A 22,136-nucleotide genomic window follows, 5' to 3' on the forward strand; every position below is an offset into this window, starting at 1 on the left:
TCATAAAGAACAAAAAAAATACAGTTGTACGCAAACAAAACAGAAGGCAAAATACTTGTCTCTGTACAGAGCTTAAGGGTTAAAGAGAAATTTACATTAGACTCTCAGAACAGCCTTGTGAGGTGTATGTGAGTAAACTTTCCCAAGGGACCTCAATCCAGAATGGAATTTGATGACTAGAGTGCCAGTGACCCCTGTCTTGCCCCCTTCCCATTCCCATCCTTGCGCAGCCATTGCAGGAGTGTCTGTGCAGGGCAGCCTATTTCTCTGGCAATGCAAGGAGCTTGCTTTGCTGGTGATCTTTGATGGAATAGGTTAGCAAGGCCAAGTCAGAAGCTGGAAGGAGGCCTGCTGAAGCTCCAGGTACAAGAGCCCTGACTGCCTTGGGGCCCAGGTGACTGCACAGCACAGAGCTGGGGAGAGGACCCATCTCTCCTCTTCTGAATGGAATCTGGTGCTCTCCTGAACCTGAGGCTGAGCTAAGGGGATGTCAGCACAGGGCACAGGGGAGCTGGGCCAGGGTTGAAGGAGCATGGGATTTACACAGGGAATTTTTTGTTTCCCTAGACCTTGAAGTTCATGAAATCTTGTTTGTTTTGGCTCACAACTCAGAACCCAGAATCCAATATGGTATCTGGCAAATGGTAGATATTCAGGAAAAGCTTGATGAATGAATAAATGCATGGACATTATACCTGTGGGAGTGGGGGTTGGAGGGGCTTTGTAGGGGCACAAAGTCCTGTGCAATGTGACTTAGTTTATATTCATTCACTTGACAAATATTACTAAGTGATTAATACAGGCCTGGAACTGTTACTGTGTTGGGGATACAGTAGTAAACAAAATAGACAAACATCCTGGCCCTCATGAAACTTATAGTGTCTTGAAAAGAATCTGCAGGTGGCAACACTATCCTTATACTTGACCTCTTGGCCTGGGTTAGGTGTTCCCTCTGGGCTCCCACAGTCCCTCACTTTCTTCCACCATGACACTGATCACATTGGGATATAACTGTCTGTCAGCAGATTCCCCTAGACTGTGAGCTCCTTGGGGACAAGGCCATGTTCAATTAACCCTGGGGCCCTAGCACCAGCAAAGGATCTGAGGTCAGTACCTTAAGCTGAATGAATGATGAATAAATATCGAACATGGTCCATCTTCTTCCACAGGGGTCCACAGACCCCAGCTGGAGGAACCTCAGCTCTTCTGGGAATAGAAGCCCTTTGTTCTTACCCTTTTTATGGAAGGCTTACCCACCTTCTAGTTGAAATGAAAATTGGTGGCTCCCTCCCTCCCCCTTCCCCATCATCCATACATAACTCAGAAAAAAAAAGGAAAAAGGAACAAGGAAGGAAAAGGAAGGAAGGAACAAGGGGAAAGAAAAAAGAAAGGAAGAAAGAATGAAAGGACGGAAGGAAGAAAGAAGGAAGAGAGGGAGGAAGGATCTCTCCTGCTCTCTGGACAAAGCAAAGTTATGAAACTCCTAGGGGTCAGGCACTGAGTTTTCCGTGAATTAACTCATTTCACCCTATAGGGAGATAATTTTAGCCACATCTTACAAGTGAGGACTTGGAGGTCCCGTAAGGAGAAATGATTTTCCCAATGTCATAGCCTCTAAGTGACTGAGCTGGGTTATGAACCCAGGTCTGGCCTCCTCATATCTGTACATTTTGTATGACACCAGAGTTCTTCACACTGATTTGAAGTATGAGCCATCCCAGGAGGCAGGGAAAGAACTAAGAGTGCAAGAAGGATTAAGAACAGAAAAGGCACAGATTCAAAGACAATGGATGTTAACACCAGTTTTCCATAGCTGCTGTTAGAGATGACAGATTAAGTGAAACTGAGAAACATTTCCCAAAATAGGTTCCTCTGAATCTATTTGGGGGACTTAAGATATTTGCTAATTACTTGATTATGTGGGTTTCCAGTTTAATTGGTGTATTAGTTTCCTCCCTGCTGTCTTAGCAAATTGCTACAAACTGGGTGGCTTAAAACAACAGAAATTTAGGGCTTCCCTGGTGGCGCAGTGGTTGAGCGTCCGCCTGCCAATGCAGGGACCACGGGTTCGTGCCCCGGTCTGGGAAGATCCCACATGCCGGGGAGCGGGTGGGCACGTGAGCCATGGCCGCTGAGCCTGCGCGTCCGGAGCCTGTGCCCCGCAACGGGAGAGGCCACAACAGTGAGAGGCCCGCGTACTGCAAAAAAAAACAACAGAAATTTATTCTCTTACAGTTGTGGAGGCCAGAAGTCTGAAATCAAGGTGTTGGCAGCGCTGGTTCCATCTGGAGGCTCTGAAGGAGAATCCCTCCATGCCTTTCTCCTAGCCTCTGGTGGCTGCCAGCAAGCCTCGGTGTGCCTTGCTTGGGGCCACATGCCTAATCTCTGCCTCTGTCCTCACATAGCCTTCCCCTTGGTGTTTCTGTGTTTCGGATCTCTCCTTTCTCTTATAAAGACATCATGCATTGGGTTTAGGGTCCACCTAAATCCAGAACTGATTTCATCCTGCCTTCTTTACCAAGACCTTCCTACCAAATGAGGCCACATTCACAAGTCTGCAGGTATGGGGGTTAGGACTTGGACATATCTTTTTTGGGAGATGCAATTCACAACTCAACGCACTATAATTGGTATGCTTTTTGGGGGGTTAAGTTTATCAACATGAGCAGCTTTATGTAAAAGATTCTCCTAAGTGTAAACTTTCCTCCAAATTCTCTTCTAACCTTTATCACTAACAACCCTCACCTTGGTCAGCTCTTCATAGCTTGTAAAGCATCTGGTGCCTTAATTAACTATTTTATCTACCCTGGGAGTTCTGCAAGGTCAGCCATTTTCCAGATATGGAAATAGGTGCAGGAGGGGAGGGAATGTGGGGACACCCAATCCTGGCTGAAGCGGCATTTGAACCCAGGATGTCAAGGCTCTTTCTTCACTGCTGCTGCTGCGCTGGAGCTTTGGTAGCTGTAATCAGTTTTTGCCGATTCATTTGTAATTTACTTGTGCCCTAAATTTTATTTAATGTGCTCTTTTCCATTGTCAGTAATTTTTTTCAGCTTTATCGAGATATTTCCCTTGTCATTTTAATTGATTATCTATAGCGTCTATATACATCATGTTAATTGATTGATTCATTCATTAATTCAACCACCATTTACAGAAGCCTTACCCTGTGAGAAGCTTCAGGCTGAACTGAGCTCTATGCCACAGAGATGAATGGGACCACCTTGGTCCTTGTCTTTGAGGGCAGTAAATTGACAATGAACATCCAGTGTGAGCTGGCTGTGGGAGCTGAGTGGCTCCTAACCTAACTGGGGGGTCAGAAGAGGCTTCCTGATGTCTGAATTAGGTCTTAAAGGATAGGCAGGATGCAATGTTATTCCTTTACTATTGGCTATTAGAATTAAATATTAGGGTGGGCATTTGACATTCATCTACTGAATGTCAGGAGTGTGCTATTAGTTTTCTAGCACTCTTCCAAGCTGGCATAACAGGTTTATATATCAGCCTTCATCACAAATGGCAGAAACATCCATTTGCCCAATGTTGGGTCATTTACAAAACATTTTCACACTCCTGGTCTCATTTGCTGTCACAAAAAGCTCTTTGAGAATGCTTTGTTTATACCCACATATTCCTCTTGCTTTGTATCCTAGTCAAACTCAAAAATTTTAATTTTCCAACAAGATAAAGTGCAGGGACTTCCCAGGCGGTCCAGGGGTTAAGACTGCACTCCCAATGCAAGGGGCACAGATTTGATCCCTAGTTGGGGAACTAAGATCCCAAATGCCATGTGGCTCAGCCAGAAAACAAACAACAGGATGAAGTGCAAAAGTTTTAAAATTAAATCAGATAATTTTGGAAATTATAATCATTCAAATTGCACTGAGAATTAAACCAGGGCCTGGTTTCTGTTCCTAACATGGCCAATATCTCCTTCTCTGGGTCTTAATTTCCTCTACTATAAAATGGCCATGTGAAGGAAATTTAGGCTGTAGGATTAAATGAGATAATGGATCTTAGACCCCAGCACAGCCCCTGGCTCATTAAAGATTGGTTCTCCTAACATGGTCTCTAACATCCATTTTCCTGCAATTCTGAGGCATTCTTAAAGTAATACTCCAGCCCACACTTGTGTGCCAAGGCTCCTTCCTAAAGAGGTGCTTTGAGAGAGAGAGCTCAAAGCCGGCTCATTAACATAGCTGGGACAAAACCATTTCACAGTCTGAGTCAATCAGATAGTAACAGGCAAAGGATAATGTTTTGACACTGTCATTTTGTCCCTGAGTTTGTTTTTGTTGGGTTGCAGAAAAAAAATTGGACGGGTAGAAATAACACAAAATAAAAATGACAATGGCTAAAACTACACGTGGTAAAAATTTCTTATGGATGGAAAAGCAAACTGAATGATCCCATCTTTGTTGGTAACATTGAACATTGCAAAGTTGACCCCTGGGAAAATTCCACTTGGTAGAAATAATCAACACAAAATAAAACTGCCAATGGCTCAAATTGCTTCCAAGAAAAGGTGGACTTTGTGGAAATAATGACTAGAAATTTCATGACAGCTGAAGCAATAATCAGTAAAAATCGATAAAGATAAAAGATAACAGATGAATCAAATCTTATAAAACTGATAGAGAAAAGGATATATCTTATGAAATTTCAATTTAGAAAAAAGTCTAGGAAAGTCAGAAATTGTTTAACTGTGCTATATAGAAAATTTATCAAGAAATTAAATTGGCTTAATAGAGCAAATTCCTTAAATACTTTAATAAATTCATTAATAATAATATAATTCTGAGTAAAAAGTTTACATGCCAAGGATTAGATGCAGGGATTTGGAGAGTTCTCAAATTAGATGAAGGGTTGGATTGTAAGTGGCAATTTACAGTCTTCAAAGTACTTTCATACCCACTGTTTTATTGGACTCTCCTAATAACGTTATGAGGTGACACGCCAGGAATCATCCTTTCATTTTACAGATGTAAACATGAGGTTCAGAAAAAAAAAAATTAAGGGACTTACTAAAGGTCACCCAGCATGCTCACGGCAAGGTCTAATTTAGGATCTGATTACCAGATTCCTAGTCTGGTAAGCTTCCTCATACCTATTCCCGTAGCTCAGATACACTTTCCTCGCTGGACAGATCCGTCCCTTTTAATTTTGATTGCCCATCTCCCACTGTCTGCCAGTTGGAGAAGTAGAGAAGAGGAGAAGGAATGAAGTGGGTTTAGAAGATGGGATGGTCAGTGCAACACTCAGAGAGGGGAAGGGACTTAGCCCACACTTCATAGGCACATTTCTTATTATTCTCAGAGAAGGGAGCAGAGGATATAGGAATTTTGGGGGGGAGGGGACCTGGAATTTTAAGGCTGGGAGAATAGGATGAAAAATGAGGTAGTTTGAAAAAGACAGTGCCTGACGTATTTGGGGAAAATGAGTCATAAGGCATAGGAGTGTAATTAGATTTAGGTGGGGTGAGGCTGCTGAAGAGATTGCAGCAGGACTATGGACTAAATTAACCTTTGATTCAGGCAACCTGGGCTTTCTCTGATAGGCCTGTGCTTCTCCAGCGGGCTGGCTAGCGGAGCTCGAATGTTCTGGTGTTTTCTTGCAGAACGGTGAGGAATAATTACACAAAATCTAAAATACTGTAATTGAATACTGGATTTATGTTAAGTCACAGATCATCTGATACTATATTCCATATTCTAGAAGAGCTGGACACAGAAGGAAACAATTTTTTTTTTTTTCACGTGCCATGTGGGATTTTAGTTCCCCCACCAGGGATGGAACCCGTGCCTTGTGCAGTGGAAGTGCGGCGTCTTAACCACTGGACCTCCAGGGAAGTCCCAGAAGGAAACAATTTTTAAGTGTAAGACTTATTTCTTCAGTCTATAGACAATGCTTTGTTTAAATATTGCTTTGTAGGCCCTTTACAATAACTATTTCTCTCTCTTCATTCCTCTTCCCCACAGTGATCTCTGGCTCACAGATTAGAAACCATCGCTAGAAGAATTCAGACACAAGGAAAATCAGTATGCCTAAAATATATGTTCTAGGGAAGGTAGGACTTTGGCTTTAGTTTCAAGAATGAGTAGGAGAAAAGGAGGAAATTGGTGTGGAAAGACCAGAAAAGGAAAAATTTGAGAAGAGACAATGAAAATTGAGAAAATCCTCCCTACTAACTTAATGTTCTTTTGTGAATTGTAAGTGACCACCATTATTTGTTTTACTTATTTTTATTTATTTATTTATTTATTTATTTATTTGCGGTACGCGGGCCTCTCACCGTCGCAGCCCCTCCCGCTGCGGAGCACAGGCTCCGGACGCGCTGGCTCAGCGGCCATGGCTCACGGGCCCAGCCGCTCCGCGGCATGTGGGATCTTCCCGGACAAGGGCACGAACCTGTGTCCCCTGCATCGGCAGGCGGACTCGCAACCACTGCGCCACCAGGGAAGCCCTACTTATTTATTTTTAAAATATTTGGCTGCACTGGGTCTTAGCTGTGGCACGTGGGATCTTTGTTGCTGAGCGCAGGACTTTTAGTTGCAGCATGCAGGATCTTTTAGTTTCACCATGCAGGATCTTTTAGTTTCACCATGCGGGCTTTAGTTCCCTGACCAGAGATTGAACCCAGGCACCCTGCATTGGGAGCTTGGAGTCTTGGCCACTGGACCACCCGGGAAGTCCCCACCATTATTTGTTTTAATTAGTGGAAATGTTGAGCTCCCAGAAAAACCAGACAGACCTCGTTTTGGAGCACCACTGAGGGCAATAGAAAGCCATGAAAAGCTTTTAGGTAGCAAAGACAGGTTGTTGTTGGATTTGAAAATTATATTTTTTGAAAATAGTTTTATAGCTTAAAAAGTTATGTGCTCTTTTTAAACAATTCAGGCAATATGAAAATGAAAATTACTTGAAATCTGACACTCTTTACTCCAAGATAATCACAGATGTTATTCTGGGGAACCTCTTTCCTGAAATCTTTCTATGCTTATAGAACATTGTCTCAAGCTTCATATAAATTAGATCATTCTAAACTTGCTATTCTCTTATCAATTTTTTTCTCTCGAGAATAAATTGTGAATAGCTTTTGATGTCAAGAAAAAGATCCATATCATTATTTTAAACAGCTGCTTAGTAATGCATTGTTTGTATATATAATTTAACCAGCTCCTGTTGAAGGACATTTACGTTTACCTCACTGTAATCAACAATCTCAGATAACAACCTTATCCATTCTTTTCCAAATTGTTTGATTATCTTTCTAAGGTAAATTCTTAAAAGTAGCGGAGCTGGGTCAAGAAGTACGCTCTTTTTATATTTGGGTTCAAGCTGCCAAATCGTCTACAGTTTTGCAGGGAGAGCAGAAGGAGGCTGCTGCATTAGCTCTGGTGCGAGACAGTGGCAACGGGTATTGCGAAGAAAGTACAGACTTCCAAGTGATCTAGCCAATGTAGGCCTGTTCTCGGTGGGTTGACATATTTCCTTCCTTTTTTCCTCTCTTTCACTTCTTTTTCTTAACATGGAGGAAGAACTGAGAACTGCATCTCCCAGCATTTCGCAAGGACCACACTCCCTGGGAACTGTAGTACCGGGTCTGAGAAGGGTCCGGAAGGAGGGCGAGAGTCTGTGGGCATGCTGGGAAATGTAGTCCAGCGGGAGGTGGTGGTGGGGCTCCGTGTGGTGAGGTGTGCGCGCGCGTAAAGAAGGCGGAGACGCCGCTAAAAGCGTCCCTTGGGGGATGGGGCCGCTGTGGTGCCTAACTTGCCTCCTTTGTGGTCTTTGAGTCTACAAAAGCCACCCGCGGATGGTTGGCTTTATTCCACTGTCCGAGACCAAGGAGGGACTAGTCCCTCCGCATCGGGCGCGCGCCGGGAGACGCCGGCTGCGCGCGGACCGGAGTGGGTCATGCCGGGAGTTGTGGTCCCGGCGGGCTGAGGCTGTGGGACGTGTCGCGGCGCTGCGCTGGCTCCTCCTTCCCAGCCCTTCTCAGCGGTCCCCCGCCCCTTCCCTCAGCCTCCTCCTCCCTAGCCCGCAGCCCAGCGTCCCCTCCCCCCACCCGTCGGGCTCCTCGGCGGCTACTGCAGAGGATTCAGAGCCGAGTCGCTGAGAAGGAGGAGGCTCCCAGTCCCTGCGCGCCATCCGCCACCTTACTGGACACGGGCGAGGGAGCGAGAGCGTCGCCTCTGTAGCCTTCAGAGAAGACAAGGGCATCGCCGCTTCAGCTGCCGCCGCCGCCGTTTTCGCCTGCAGCAGCTCGCCGGTGAGGAGATCACCCCCCCACCCTACCCCGGTCCGCTCTCCCTGAGCCTGGGCCGGTGGTACTGGGGAGAATGAGAGTGGGGACTGCGGAGCCCCTTCGCGGGTTGGGGGAAGGGGGTTGAGGTCGCGATGGAACGGCGGGCTGGCTGGGGAGACTTGTCCAGGCGCGGGCTGGGGGTGGGGTTAGGGTGGGACACAAGCAGGTTGGGGGGGAGAGACAAGGGAAGGGGACTTTTAATGGGAACGATCTGGGGCAGGAGCGTGGGGTTGTAGGGTTGGGGTGGAATTTGGATGGTTTTGGGCGAAATGGATGTTGAGACTGGAGTGGGATGGCTTTTAATGGGGGAGGGGACTGACTGAGGGTGGTGGATTTGGGGTTGGCCTGGAGCAATTGACAGCTTGGGATCTGGGCCGGGTTGCGGGGTAAGGGGTTGATTGTAATAGAGAGTGCGACTGCAGAGTTGGATAGGACCCTGGGGGGTGACTAATTCAGGAGGGTGGAATTTGGGGTGGACCTAGGGCAGGCTGATAGAGGTGGTAGGAGCCGGGGGTGAGGAGGGGCTTGGCATGGGCTGAGACCTGAGCTTGAAGTGGGCGCTTGCCATCTGGGGGTGGTGGAATTTGTTGAGATTTTATGGAATAGCGTGGGTTAGGAGAGCAGAGGAGGTAGAATTCGGGGTTTTCCTGGGGAGTGCTTATGGAGGTTGGAATAGGAGCTGGTGGGGGGTGGGACTTTGAATGAGGGGAGTGTGAGGGTGAGCTGGCAGGAGGGGGTAAAGTAGAAGTTAGGCCCAAAATGGGCGAACAAGGATTGGAATTGGGTGGGGAGGGGAAGGGGGGGAGCACAGTGGGATGGGATTTAGAGTGATCTTAGAACCACTGGTGGCTTCCTGGGTACAGGGTGAAGGCAGAGGGCACAGAAGATGCTTCTGGGCTGGACTTACTGAAAGAATAGTGGCAGGTGGTGAGCAAGGTTGGGGGATGGTATCTTGAAGAAAATGTCCCTTGGCCAAGGTGGCAGAGGGAGTTTTGGAGCAAGAATGTCTGAGATGAACTGGTAGGACTGGAGAGGTGGTTGCTGAGAGTGAGGTAGCAGATGTGGCTAATTAAGGAGTGGGAAACCTGGGGTTGTTCATATGGAGGGGGCAGGGAGGATGGAGAGGGGCAGTGAGCAGTGCTGGGAAGAGGTGGATTGGATGATTCTGAAGAAGGATTGAGATGGCCTCCAAGAGACACAAGAGGGTTGGGGGTTGGACTTAAATGGACAGCTTTGGAGGCTGTGGTTGGGGAGAGAGAAGGTACATAAAAGACTTTTCTAGAGGACTTCTTAAGCTGTTAGTTTTTGTTTGTTTCACTTGTATTAGTATCATATTTGGAAGTAAACCAACACAAAGGGTAAAGTTGAGAGGGGCTTCAGTTAAGGTAGAATTGAGGAGGGGAAAGTATCTTCTTTCTTTTTTTTTGAGGAGGGAAAAGTATCTTCTATTATTCATGTATTATAAAAAGAAAGTTGGGGGAGAAAACCCCACTCCAGTAACTAAAGATGAAGAAGATGAAACTGGAATGTGATAGATGTCTTTCTATTTGACGTCTCTGCCTTCTCCTTTCCTCTCTCCTCCAGGTGCATTTAAAAATTAGTCCTGGAATTTGGTATTAAATAGATTTGATGAGCTTGAGGTGGTTAAGGGAGCATTCCTTGCTTGAGAACTGATGAATGAGACTGAAAAATACAAGGCTGAATTTATTTCCCAGTCAGGCAACGTGCATGTATTCAGAAAGAGCTTAGGCCTTTTTTTTTCGCCTCCTCTTAAAATTGATTGCTTGAAGACTCCATTTATTGGTGTCCTGGTTTGCAAGGCAATTAGGCCCATCATTGTATTGCAGGCTAATAATCCAGAGATGAATCTTGGTACCACCGTTTTATGTAAACAGAGAGAAGACAGAAAATATGGAAATGTCATAAATATTCATTGGTGAGATAGTTTGGTATTTTCATTTGATTCTCTTTTGACATTACCTGATAAGATTTAAAATAATTGGACTATATTTCTGTAGATTGAATTTTCTTCTAAAGGAATTCAGGTGGTTAGAATTCTGTCAGATGTAGATAAAAACATAAAGAATCATTTTTATTTTATTTTATTTAGGAGATGTAAGCGTATTCCATTAACTACAAAAACAATACTTCCATCTATTCATCAGAAATTTTATTTAAAGCTTAATGATATGCTCATTCTCATGGCAGAAGAGTGATGCTGGAAAGTAGAGAAGGGTGTTAATGGAGGAAACATCTTTAGGAAAATAGTTTTCTGGACTTAATTGCATTAACTGTGATATGTTAAACCTGAAATGGCTGTTGATTAGAGCTTAGATTGGGGAAAAATGGGGAGGGATGTAAGGCACCAACGGGATCAAAATAATTCTTTTTTTGTTCAAGCTTCAGGGTTCAGCTTGTAAACAAACCATTTTCCTTGGCCTTCACAATTGAACACATGAAAATACCCAATATTAAGAATCTTTTTTTTTTTTTCGGTACGCGGGCCTCTTACTGTTGTGGCCTCTCCCGTTACGGAGCACAGGCTCTGGACACGCAAGCCCAGCGGCCATGGCTCACGGGCCCAGCCGCTCCGCGGCATGTGGGATCTTCCCGGACCGGGGCACGAACCCGTGTCCCCTGCATCGGCAGGCGGACTCTCAACCACTGCGCCACCAGGGAAGTCCCAAGAATCTTTTTTTTTTTTTATTGTAGCTCCAAAATGGGCAGAATGATTGAAGGTTGGACTTATCCTTGGAATTGAAAGTGTTTTGTTATGAGGAAGCTTTCCGTATTGCAATAAAAATCAGGTTTGAGCAGTTACCCATAATTTGATGAGAGAGTAATCTAACTAATGCAAGCATTTCTCCTCATAACTTTACTCTGGGGTCCAGACGTTGCTTTTGTGGATCTGCAGGCTTGATCTAGAGGTGGGATATTTATATGAAAGCCCTAGCTTTTGAGAGCTCAAAATGGAAAGTAATCGCTTGGGAGAATTGTCTTGGTGGATTTTCTTTTTCCCCCTCACAGCTGTGTTCACCTGTGCAGTAGAAATGTATATAAAGTGTTTTAGTAACTTCACCTCATTTGATTCTTCCAGTATTCTGGTGAGAAGGGGAGAGCAGTGGAGGTATTGGTAGACAGGTACCTTGGTAGAATGAATAGCTTGTTAATTTAGAGGTTGAGAGTCCTGAGTTCAAATCCCTTTTCTACCACTTGATAACCTAGTGATTTTAGTAGTCATTAAAAACCTTTCATACTTAGTGGTAATGGTTGCATAACATTGTGAATGTACTTACTTCCACTAAATTGTACAATTAAATACAGTTAAAATTGTTAAAAAGTGAACAAAAAACAGTTGTCGAGGAGCTTTCAGTGTCATGGGAGAGATAGATGATTTAAATGTCGTGAGAAAAGTGAGGCAAAACTAACGTAGTGGTCAAGAGTGTGGGTTCTGAAGTTTGTCCACCATTTACTACTACCTATGTGACCTTGGGCACAGTGGTCTCATCTGTAAAATGGGCATAAGAGAACTAATCTCATAGGGTTGTTTTGAGGATTAAACAAAAGAATCCATGGTAAGCATTTAATACAATGTGTTACATTGTACACATTAAAAATATTAGATGTTATTATTATTAGATAGAAGAGACTAGAATGTGAATAGCCTTGTGTGTCCTACCGTTGAGTTCTTAGTATTATGATCTATTATTTAGTAAGGAGGTATTACTTTGTATTATTATCTCACAGTTTATCTGCATATTAGTATGTTGGTACTATAGTCTAGGAACTTAAAAAAATATATATTTATTTATTTGGTTCCGCCGGGTCTTTGTTGCAGCTCGCAACTAAGCCCATGAGCCTTTATTGAGGCATGCGAACTCTTAGTTTTGGCATGCATGTGGGATCTAGTTCCCTGACCAGGGACCAACCCAGGCCCCCTGCATTGGGAACGCAGAGTCTTAACCACTGTGCCACCAGGGAAGTCCCTAGTCTAGGAACTTTAAACAGTAAAGTACTAAACATATATTAGTTGTTAGTTTCCTCATCTATCAAATAAGAAGAAAAACTGCTGAGAGGTAAAATGACTTGCTTAAGATTACACAGTGAGTGGAAGAGTTTGGGTTACAGCCCTGAAATTCTGATTCTTCAACCCTGTTTATATCTTCTTTTTAAATTGTGAGATAAACCATATGTATAAAAGTGCATATAGTATAAATCTTTAATTTAAAGAATGATAGCAAATTGAAGACCTATGTTTTTGCTACCCAGTTTAACAAAAAGGAGATTTTTAGTACCTTTAAAGCTTCTTGTGATTCCCTGCCTGATTGAATCTCTGTCCTTCTCCCTCAGAAGTAACCACTTTCCTGAATTTTGTGTGAATCATTCCCTTGCTTTTAAAAATAGTTTTACCAAACAAGTATGTATCCTAAACAATATATTTTGTACCTTTATAACTTTATATAAATAGAATCATAGTGTTAAGTATTTTTCTGTGACTTGCTTTTTTCTTATTTATTATCCTTATTTTTTAATTTTAAAAGAGCTTTATTTCTTCCACCATTAATTAAAATAACATGCTCATAGCAGAAATTGAAAATTACAGAAAAAGTAAAAGAAGCAATATTATTGTCTATAGTCCCATTACTCAGCAGCACTTCTTATTTGTATGTATATTATATATACACATATAAAAATATATTCTTTATTATATGTCTGTAAGTATGCGTGTACATACATATATGGGTAGTCTAGATGGCAAGAGGAAGCCAGTTTGCATTTATGGATGATCAGATTATCCAGATGTGTATCAATCATACTTGGAAGTAGGAATGGGAGAGGGTAGTAGCAGCCTTTGTGAGCTGTGAAAGAACAGCATCTTAAGAGTTTTTTCGTATTGGCAGATTTTTTATTTACTAGATACTGATTCTTTTAATACCAGCTTAGAGCTTCATGTCATGTTTTGGCAAGTCACGTAACTCTTCTGATCAGAATTTCTGTGCATGTTTCCTTTTGCAGAAAGGCAGCCTGGTACATTGGTCCTCACCTGATTGTACAGGAGGGTCTGTCCTCTGATGTACAGAGTGGACCATGAATAGGAAGTCGTTAGTTATGCATATCAGAAGCTTAGCAACCTAAACCCCAAGAATTTTTTGTCTAAGAGATGTGAAATCCAAATGCATTAATAATCTGTTAGAGTTTCAGTTTACTCTCCTGTAAAGTGGGGCTCAAATGAGGTAATAAATGTGAAAATACTCTTTAAACTGTAAAGCACTATATAAATGTTAGTTGGGTTTTTTTTTTTTCCCCCTCTCTAGTTTACAAAAATGAAATCAGGGCACCCCACACAGAGGTGAAAAGCTTGTCATATTTGGTTTATTGCCTTTCCAAAGGGTTCTTCTCCCAGTGGAGGAGGAATACGTGAAGATCAGTTCACAGTTTCTCCCTTAAAACTTGAAGATTGTTGGATATAGTGGGACAGAGAGGGTGCTAGAGGACTTTCTCCTAGTGAATTTATGGGACCTGGTTCTACATTAACTGTGCTGGCTTGCTCAAAATGAAACAATTGATGCTTTTTGAAGTGGAGAATGCAGTATACAACGTTTGCTCTTCACTATCCTGACAAATACAGTCATTTCCCTCTTAGTTTTCTACCTGTAACTTATTACAAGGTAGAGTAGTACAGTGAGATGGATTATTTATGCATATGTAAAAGAGAGATAATACTCAGTTATTGGGTTGTTAATGGATTATATGAGATAAGAAGGGCAAAGAACCCAGAACACTGAATGGCACATAAGTAGTTGATGCTTAATATGGTAAATACTACTGTTGTTATTTTTATTTTACTTATGAATTGTTTACAGCTAACTTTTCCTCCAGGCTATTATTTTATTATTCAGTGTTTTCCTGCTGCTATATCTCCCCTTACTCATTTTACATTTGGGATATAAATTTATTTTAAAATTATCATAAGTAAAGCAAAACAAAGAATGTAAATCCTCAACGCATTCCAAGACCAAGGAGCTAGTAGTCGGTGTGTGACAGATATGTTTAAGACATCTGTTCAACAAGTATCTATTGAGTGGTTATTAGATGACAGTCAGGGAGTGCTGGGAGTATGGGATACAAAAATTAAAATTCCCTACTCTTAAGGAGCTTATAGTTAATCTAGTGTGGAGTCAGACATGTCACACATAACTGTAGCATAATGGAATAATTGCTATGGTGGGGACCTGGGCAAGGGCCATGGGGAGGATGGAGGTTGACATGGCCTGACCTGCCTGAGAGAGCAAGGAAGAGAGAGATGCTTGGGGGAGTTAATGCTTGAGCTGAGACCTGAAGGATATGTGGATGTACTGGGGAAGTAGAGGTTACGAATGTTTCATGACGTCAACAGCACAATCTTCCTTGATTTTTCCCTCCCAGTGTTCTTGTAGGCCTTACTTTGTACCTCTTTTTAAGGGCTTTCTAGCATATATGCCTACTGTAAAACCAAATAAACCGGGGCTTAACCACTGATGGCGCAGTGGTTAAGAATCCACCTGCCAATGCAGGGGACACGGGTTCGAGCCCTGGTCTGGGAAGATCCCACATGTTGCGGAGCAGCTAAGCCTGTGCGCCACAACTACTGAGCCTGCGCTCTAGAGCCCGCGAGCCACAACTACTGAGCTGTGTGCCACAACTACTGAAGCCCGCACGCCTAGAGCCCGTGCTCTGCAACAAAGAGAAGCCACTGCGATGAGAAGCCCGTGCACCACAACAAAGAGTAGTCCCCTGTTCGCCGCAACTAGAGAAAGCCCACGCATAGCAACAAAGACCCAAAACAGCCAAAAATAAATAAAATAAATGAATTAAAAAGAAAAAAATAAGGGGAGAGATTCTCCCCTCCCTTTTAAAAAAAGACATGCTGTACTATTATGCCCTTATTCTTTCCATATGTTGTGCCTTCCACCTGGAAAGCCCTCCGCCTACTGAGTTCCTTAATCTTTACTTTGTCCATTAGATGAGCTGTACTAGTGAATGTATTTCATGGTTGTTCTTTCCAGTCTGTTGTTTAGCAGGAAGAGATTTTTGAAGCTTTTGAAACTACCTGATATTTAAGAAGAGATCTTTATTGTTTCTGCTTTCTCAGTAAATGTTGATATTCCTTAGTGTTGGCTCTTTGACTCACTGGACTTTTTAAGTTTCTTTCTTTGAGTAGTGTTGCCCACTCTATTGGCTTTAACTGCTGCTGTGTGGTGATGACTCTCAAAATCCCTATCTCCAGCTCAGACCTCTTTCCTGAGCTCTAGACTTGTATATCTCACTGTCTACTGGCAACCTGCATACATCCATTTTGATGGTCCTTAAATTCAGTAGGTCCAGAACAACTCATTTTCCCCATCTCCTTCTTCTGGCCTCTCCCCTTTTGTATCTCCCTCAAAAGCTAAAGTCATCTCTTCCTGTAGTTTTGTCCTAACTTAAAGGCACTGCTGTTCATCCAGTCATTCAAGATATGAATCTGTGCTATTAGTCTTTTCTTCTCCCTTATCTCTATAGCCAAAAATAAATCCTTCTAAATATTTCTGAAACTCATCTCCCCTTTCCTACGGTTATCCCCTTAGTTCAGGCCCTAATCTTACCTGGACAAGGGCAGTAGCCTCCTAAGTAGTTTGTATATCACCCATGTAGTAAACCTGTCTTCCACCCAGCAGCCGGAACATCTACCCAGTGGTGTATATGTCCACATCACTCCCTTGCTTAAATCCCTTCATTGGCTATACAGTCTTAAGCCCCTTAGCATGACATATTAGGCCTTCTATGACCTGTCGTTATGTACTCCTTCTGCCTGATCTCCCATCACTGGTAATACTGAGTAGCATGTAGTTTCTACAGATATTTTACAGTTTCACACCTTTGCTCATGCTGTTTCTCCTTTTATTCATCCCTCTGGGTTAAGCGCATCTCCCCTAAGGAACCTTACGGAATCCTTAAGGTTGTCATAAGTGCCCCCATTTTGTTCACAGGGAGTATCCAGTGTGTGCCTCTGTCATAATATTGATATTGCCCTGTTTTAGGAAAATTGACTGTTTCTGTCTGCTCCTTCACTTAACTGTAAGTTTCTTGGGGGCAGGGGCTGTGTTCTAGTCATCTTATACAGTCCTAGGTCCTGGAGGGTGCCTTGCAGGTAGTGAATGATTAATTTTTGAAGTGAACATAGTAAGGAGAGATGACAAAGTATGTCATGTTCTAACAAGGAGTAAGGTGATAGGTGTTTTTCCAGATGTAGGTTTTTATTTATTTAGAATGGAATTTAGAATTTAATTGGATTGATAAAGGCTTTGATGATGATGGTGTATAGCACAAGGCTCAAAAGTAGAAGACAGCAAGATGGTGTGCTCAGGGATTGGCAAATGCTTTCTGTAGAAAAATATTTTAGGCTTTGTGGGTCACATACAGTCTCTATTATTTTTTTTTGCTTCTCTTTCCCCTCCCCATCTTCTCCCTTCCCCCCCTCCTATGTTTTATTCTTAGCTCACAAGCCATACAGAAACAGGCCATGGGTGTGCCATAGCTTGACAATCCCTGGTACGTTATCAGAAATCAGACTTAAAGTTGTAGACTCCCCACCCCCAACCCCGCCACCGCGAGGCTTGCGGGGGTTCCCCGAACCGAGCCCCCTGCAGTGGAAGCACGGCATCTTAACCACTGAACTGCCAGGGAAGTCCCTTAAAGTTGTAGCCTAGTGAAGAGCAAAGAGACTAAAGCAAGTTCATTTTTCTTGTTTTATTTATTATGAAATTAATTCCTTAGGAAATTATGCATATCTTTAGTACTGAAAATAATTGTACAGAATCTTTTTTGTCAAACTACTGTTTATCTAAAAGTTTATTTTGTTAAATAGGCCATTGATTTTTTTAAAAAAAATTTATTTATTTGCTTGTGCTGGGTCTTAGTTGCAGCAGGCAGGCTCCTCAGTTGTGGCTCGTTGAGTCCTCTGTTGTGGCATGCGTGTGGGATCTAGTTCCTTGACTAGGGATCGAACCCGGGTCCCCTGCATTGGGAGCGTGGAGTCTTAACCACTGCACCACCAGGGAAGTCCCTAGGCCATCGATTTCTGTATAAAGATGCTATGAAAACATCTTGGTTTATAAAGCTCCAATACAGCTCCCCCACCTTCTTCCTTTTAGGCAGGTGTCTGGGTACTTTCAGAATATGCCTATTTTTATGATATTATAGATTGTGCTTTCTCTTAGATACAGACATTTTGAAGGAACCCTGGGCTGATATATTTTTCACAGTAAGCTTCAATCCCTGGCTGACTAGAGATTATAATCTCGATTTGGCTTCTGATCATGTCCTTCAGGCTTGATAGTTTCTGCTGATGCTCATATTTTCTAGCTTCTGTTTTATAGCCTTATATACATATCCTAGTTCTCTTTTCTTTTTTTTTTTTTTAAGTATTGTGTTTTTGTTTTAGTTTTTTTTGGCTGCACCACGAGGTTTGTGGGATCTCAGCTCCCTGACCAGGGATTGAACCCAGACCATGGGAGTGAAAGCCCGGAATCCTAACCACTAGGCCACGAGGGAACTCCCTATCTTAGTTTTCTAATGTGTTGTCCTCTCTCTTTTATTTTGAGTTGGTAGCAGAAATCCCTGTCTGTAAATATAGTTACACTATTTATACTTCTGCAAATATAATTATACTGTTTTATTTGATCTACAGTGTATAGGTTGGTCATGTAGCATTATTTTCATTTTAAGGATGAAGAAATCAAGAGTCAAGAGGGTAATTTATTTTTGGCCTTAGGAGTAGTAGGAGATGAAGGTGGAAAGACAGAAAGGACTTAATATTTGAATATCTGTGGTAGGCAATATGCTGGCTGCTTTCTTTCCCTTATATAATTTAATCCTCACATTTACCCTGTTTAGAGTATTGTGCCCATTTTACAGAAGAGGAAGCTGAAGCAACTGAGGCCTATAGGGATTAAGTAGCTTGCTTGCATTTGGTAACATAGTAAAAGAAGAGAAGCTTGTATTAAAAACCTGATCTGCCTTGCTCCAAAGTCCTTGTTCTTTTTACTGTGTTGTATATAAAAGTTCCCTGGTTTTAAATTCTTAGATCAGTATTTTTCAACCTACTTAGGTGAGCAGTAGCTTGGCTACACATTAGAATCACCTGAAAATCTGTCTTAAAAAAAAAAAATGCCCTACTTCTACCCTGACCAGTGTTAACAAAATTTCTTCACGTGAGCCTAAAGCAGGTGTGTGTATGGGTGTATTTTTTTTTTAGAAAATATAGATTAAAAAGAAATTGTATTGAGGTATATATACAAGAAAAAGTGCACAAAAAGTGTAACCAGCACTCAGATCAAGAAAGGGAACGTTGGGAATTCCCTGGCAGTCCAGTGGTTGGGACTCGATGCTTTCACTGCTGTGGCCCGGATTCAGTCCCTGGTTGGGTAACGAATATGCTGACTTCCAATACCATAGATTATTTTTGCCTACTTATGAACTTTTATAAGGTATGACTGACTTTTGCACTCAGCTTTGTTTGTGAGGTTCATTTATGTTCTTGTATGTAGCAATAGTTTATCCTTCTCATTGCTATATAGCAATAGTTCTCAGAAATTTTGGTGTCTTCACTCTTCCTATTAAAGACCCCAAAGAGCTTTTGTTTGTGGGTTGTGTGTACCAGTATTTACTGTGTTAAAAATTAAAACTGTGCATTTAAAAATAATAAACTTATTAAATGTTAGCATATTTTAATGAAAATAACTATATTCCACAAAATAGAAGAATATTTAAAATTTTTCCAAATCTCTTCACTGTCTGACTGGATACATATCTGCTTCTACATTCAGTCTGCTGCAACTGGTTGTTTTGTTGGTGGTATATTAAAAAAATCCAGTCCCACATATATGTGGCTAGAAAAGGGAGGAATTTTTTTTTTAAATAAATAAATCTATTTATTTATTTATTTATTTATGGCTGTGTTGGGTCTTCGTTACTGTGCGCAGGCTTTCTCTAGTTGCGGCGAGCAGAGGTTACTCTTTGTTGCTCTTCTCATTGCGGTGGCTTCTCTGCTGCAGAGCACCGGCTCTAGGCACGCAGGCTTTAGTATTTGTGGCACGAGGGCTCTAGAGCGCAGGCTCAGTAGTTGTGGCACACGAGCTTAGTTGCTCCGCAGCATGTGGGATCTTCCCGGATCAGGGCTCGAACCCGTGTCCCTTACATTGGCAGGCGGATTCTTAACCACTGTGCCACCAGGGAAGCCCTGACAGGCGGATTCTTAACCACTTCGCCACCAGGAAAGTCCCAGGAGGAATGTTTTAATTGACTTCTTTTTTTTTGGCTGCACCGAGAGGCTTGTGGGATCCTAGTTCCCCTACCAGGGATTGAACCCAGGTCCCCGGCAGTGGAAGCGCAGAGTCCTAACCACTGGGCTGCCAGGGAATTCCCTTGATTGACTTTTTAGATAACTATGGATATTCTTTTTTTATATACTACACCAAAACTTGTCAGTTGGTAGTTTCTTTAGAGGTCCATTATTTTGTGGAATCTGAAACCATATCAGTGAGCCTTTCATACTCTGTTACACTAAAGTCCATTGGTCTGTTTTGTACATTGAATGGATTTTCTACTCATGCATAATTTTGTGTCATCATGCTTTGGTCATTTTGAAAACATTGGTTCATTGAGTTACGCAGATCTTCTAAAATGTTGACATATTTTATTATACCGTATCAAAAAGTCACATTTGTTAATATCTCTACCCATTTCATCAGACAAGTCTTCTCTAGTTTTTGCTTGAAAGCCCAAATTCTATCATTGGCAACAAATACTGACAGTTGTTTTCCTTGAAGTGACAGTCTCACATTGTTCATTTTTGAAAGAATGTCTGCCAAACATCCAAGTCTGAATAATCAGTTTGTCTGGCAGTTGTTCTTTCAAGTAAAAATGGTGTTTCATGAAAAAAAGCAGGTAGTTCAGCTTGCAACTTAATTGCACAAGTGCCTAAGTGCTTTTCCTTGAGATAACTCTTGTACTTTGCTATGCAGAAAGATGTGTAGTTAAGGACTGAGACTTTTGTGGCTTCAGCAAGACCTCAGAATAGTTCTTTTTTTTTTTTTCTGGCATGGCTATGTAGAATTCAATGACACTATTACAGTTTGATGTCACTGCCTTAATTCAATACAATATGATATAGTTTTATTTATTAGTATAATTATGTTTCCAGGCTTTACTGATTGCTTATTGAAGGAATAGGTGGATTTGTTAAACCTTTACTAAAAATACTGCTTTGAAAGCTAGCATGAATGCAGTTGGTCTTTCACTTAGTAGAACTTTAGAGTTGAGCAGTTTTACAGCTTTGTCAGGATGTTAGAAAATCATTGGGCTTGGGACTTCCCTGGCGGTCCAGTGGTTAAGACTTCGCCTTCCAGTGCAGGGTGTGCGGTTTCGATTCTTGGTTGGGGAACTAAGATCCCACATGCCTTGTGGCCGAAAAACCAAAACATAAAACAGAAGCAGTGTTGTAACAAATTCAATAAAGACTTTAAAAATGGTCCACATCAAAAAAAAAAAAGAAAAACATTGGGTTTGATGCTTATTCTTTATCACTTGTGCACGTGTGTGTGCACGCGCGCGCGTGTGTGTGTTTTAATATTTATTTATTTATTTTGGCTGTGCTGGGTCTTAGTTGCAGCATGTGGGATCCTTTGTTATGGCGTGAGGAATCTTTAGTTGCGGCATGCATGCAGGATCTAGTGCCCCTACCAGGGATCGAATCCGGGCCCCCTGCCTTGGGAGCGTGGAGTCTTACCCACTGGACCACCAGGGAAGTCCCACCACTTGTGTGGAAAGAAAGGCATGAAGTAGTCTTTAGAGAACTGTGCATAGCTATGTATAAAAGTGATTCTGTGTCTTCCTACCCTTAACCTGGAGCATTTGCCGCAGAAAAAGAAAAAGATGCAGATGAAGCCACAGCCAAGTGATCTTGTTGTGTAATGACTTTGGTTTTTCACTATGATTGGGCAGAGGGGGATGGAGGAGGTTGGCTAAATAAGTCATAATAATGAGCATTGTTTTACCTTTCAGCCAACACCCCTATACAGCCTGGATCCTTAGTTATGGGAGGAGGAGAATTAACATTCATTGTGTGCCTGCATTGTGCTAGGCCCTTTATGTGTGGTAACTTATTTATACTCACAATTAGACTGTAGGGTGGCCATAATTATTTTATTTTACACATGAGAAAGCTTAGGCTCAGAGATGTAGTGCCTACTCAGGCCCATCAGCCAGTAAGTGACTAGGGTGGGATTTATTCTCAGACTTTGCTACCTCCATAGCCTATGAATGGTCTTTGCTATATTCTGTGCTATCTTCCAAGGACAGTGTGTCACTGATTATTTCTGTATCCTTGATACCTGGAACCTAGTAGGGTTTAGTACTTTTTTTTTTTTTTTTTTTTGCGGTACGCGGGCCTCTCACTGTTGTGGTCTCTCCCGTTGCAGAGCACAGGCTCCGGACGCGCAGGCTCAGGGGCCATGGCTCACGGGCCCAGCTGCTCCGCGGCATGTGGGATCTTCCCGGACTGGGGCACAAACCCGTGTCCCCTGCATCGGCAGGCGGACTCTCAACCACTGCGCCACCAGGGAAGCCTGGTTTAGTACATTTTTGTTGAATAATTGAGTTGGTGCTAAATGAGTGAACCAGTTTTTACAGAGTAGGATACAACCTAACACCCCTGGGCTACTGTGTAGATTGGTGCATGGTAGGGTCTGGTCACCATTTGTTGTTGTGGGGAAAGGGTCAATCTTCTTAATGATAGACTCTTTGAAACTATTTA

General features: G+C 42.4%; 1 protein-coding gene across 3 annotated transcripts in view; it reads left to right on the plus strand.

The window, feature by feature from the left end:
• Positions 1-7,810: 7,810 nt before the first annotated feature.
• Positions 7,811-22,136, plus strand: part of FAM168A (family with sequence similarity 168 member A) — a 198,691-nt gene continuing 184,365 nt past the window's right edge. Inside the window, exon 1 of one of the 3 annotated variants that reach the window (XM_033862320.2) lies at positions 7,811-8,269. The gene's annotated coding sequence lies outside the window, so the exon portion shown is untranslated. The remainder of the gene's footprint in view (positions 8,270-22,136) is intronic. The other 2 variants (XM_033862316.2, XM_033862319.2) reach the window with 2 other exon arrangements.

This window comes from Tursiops truncatus, chromosome 8 (assembly GCF_011762595.2).
Source record: "Tursiops truncatus isolate mTurTru1 chromosome 8, mTurTru1.mat.Y, whole genome shotgun sequence".
NCBI lineage: Eukaryota > Metazoa > Chordata > Mammalia > Artiodactyla > Delphinidae > Tursiops > Tursiops truncatus.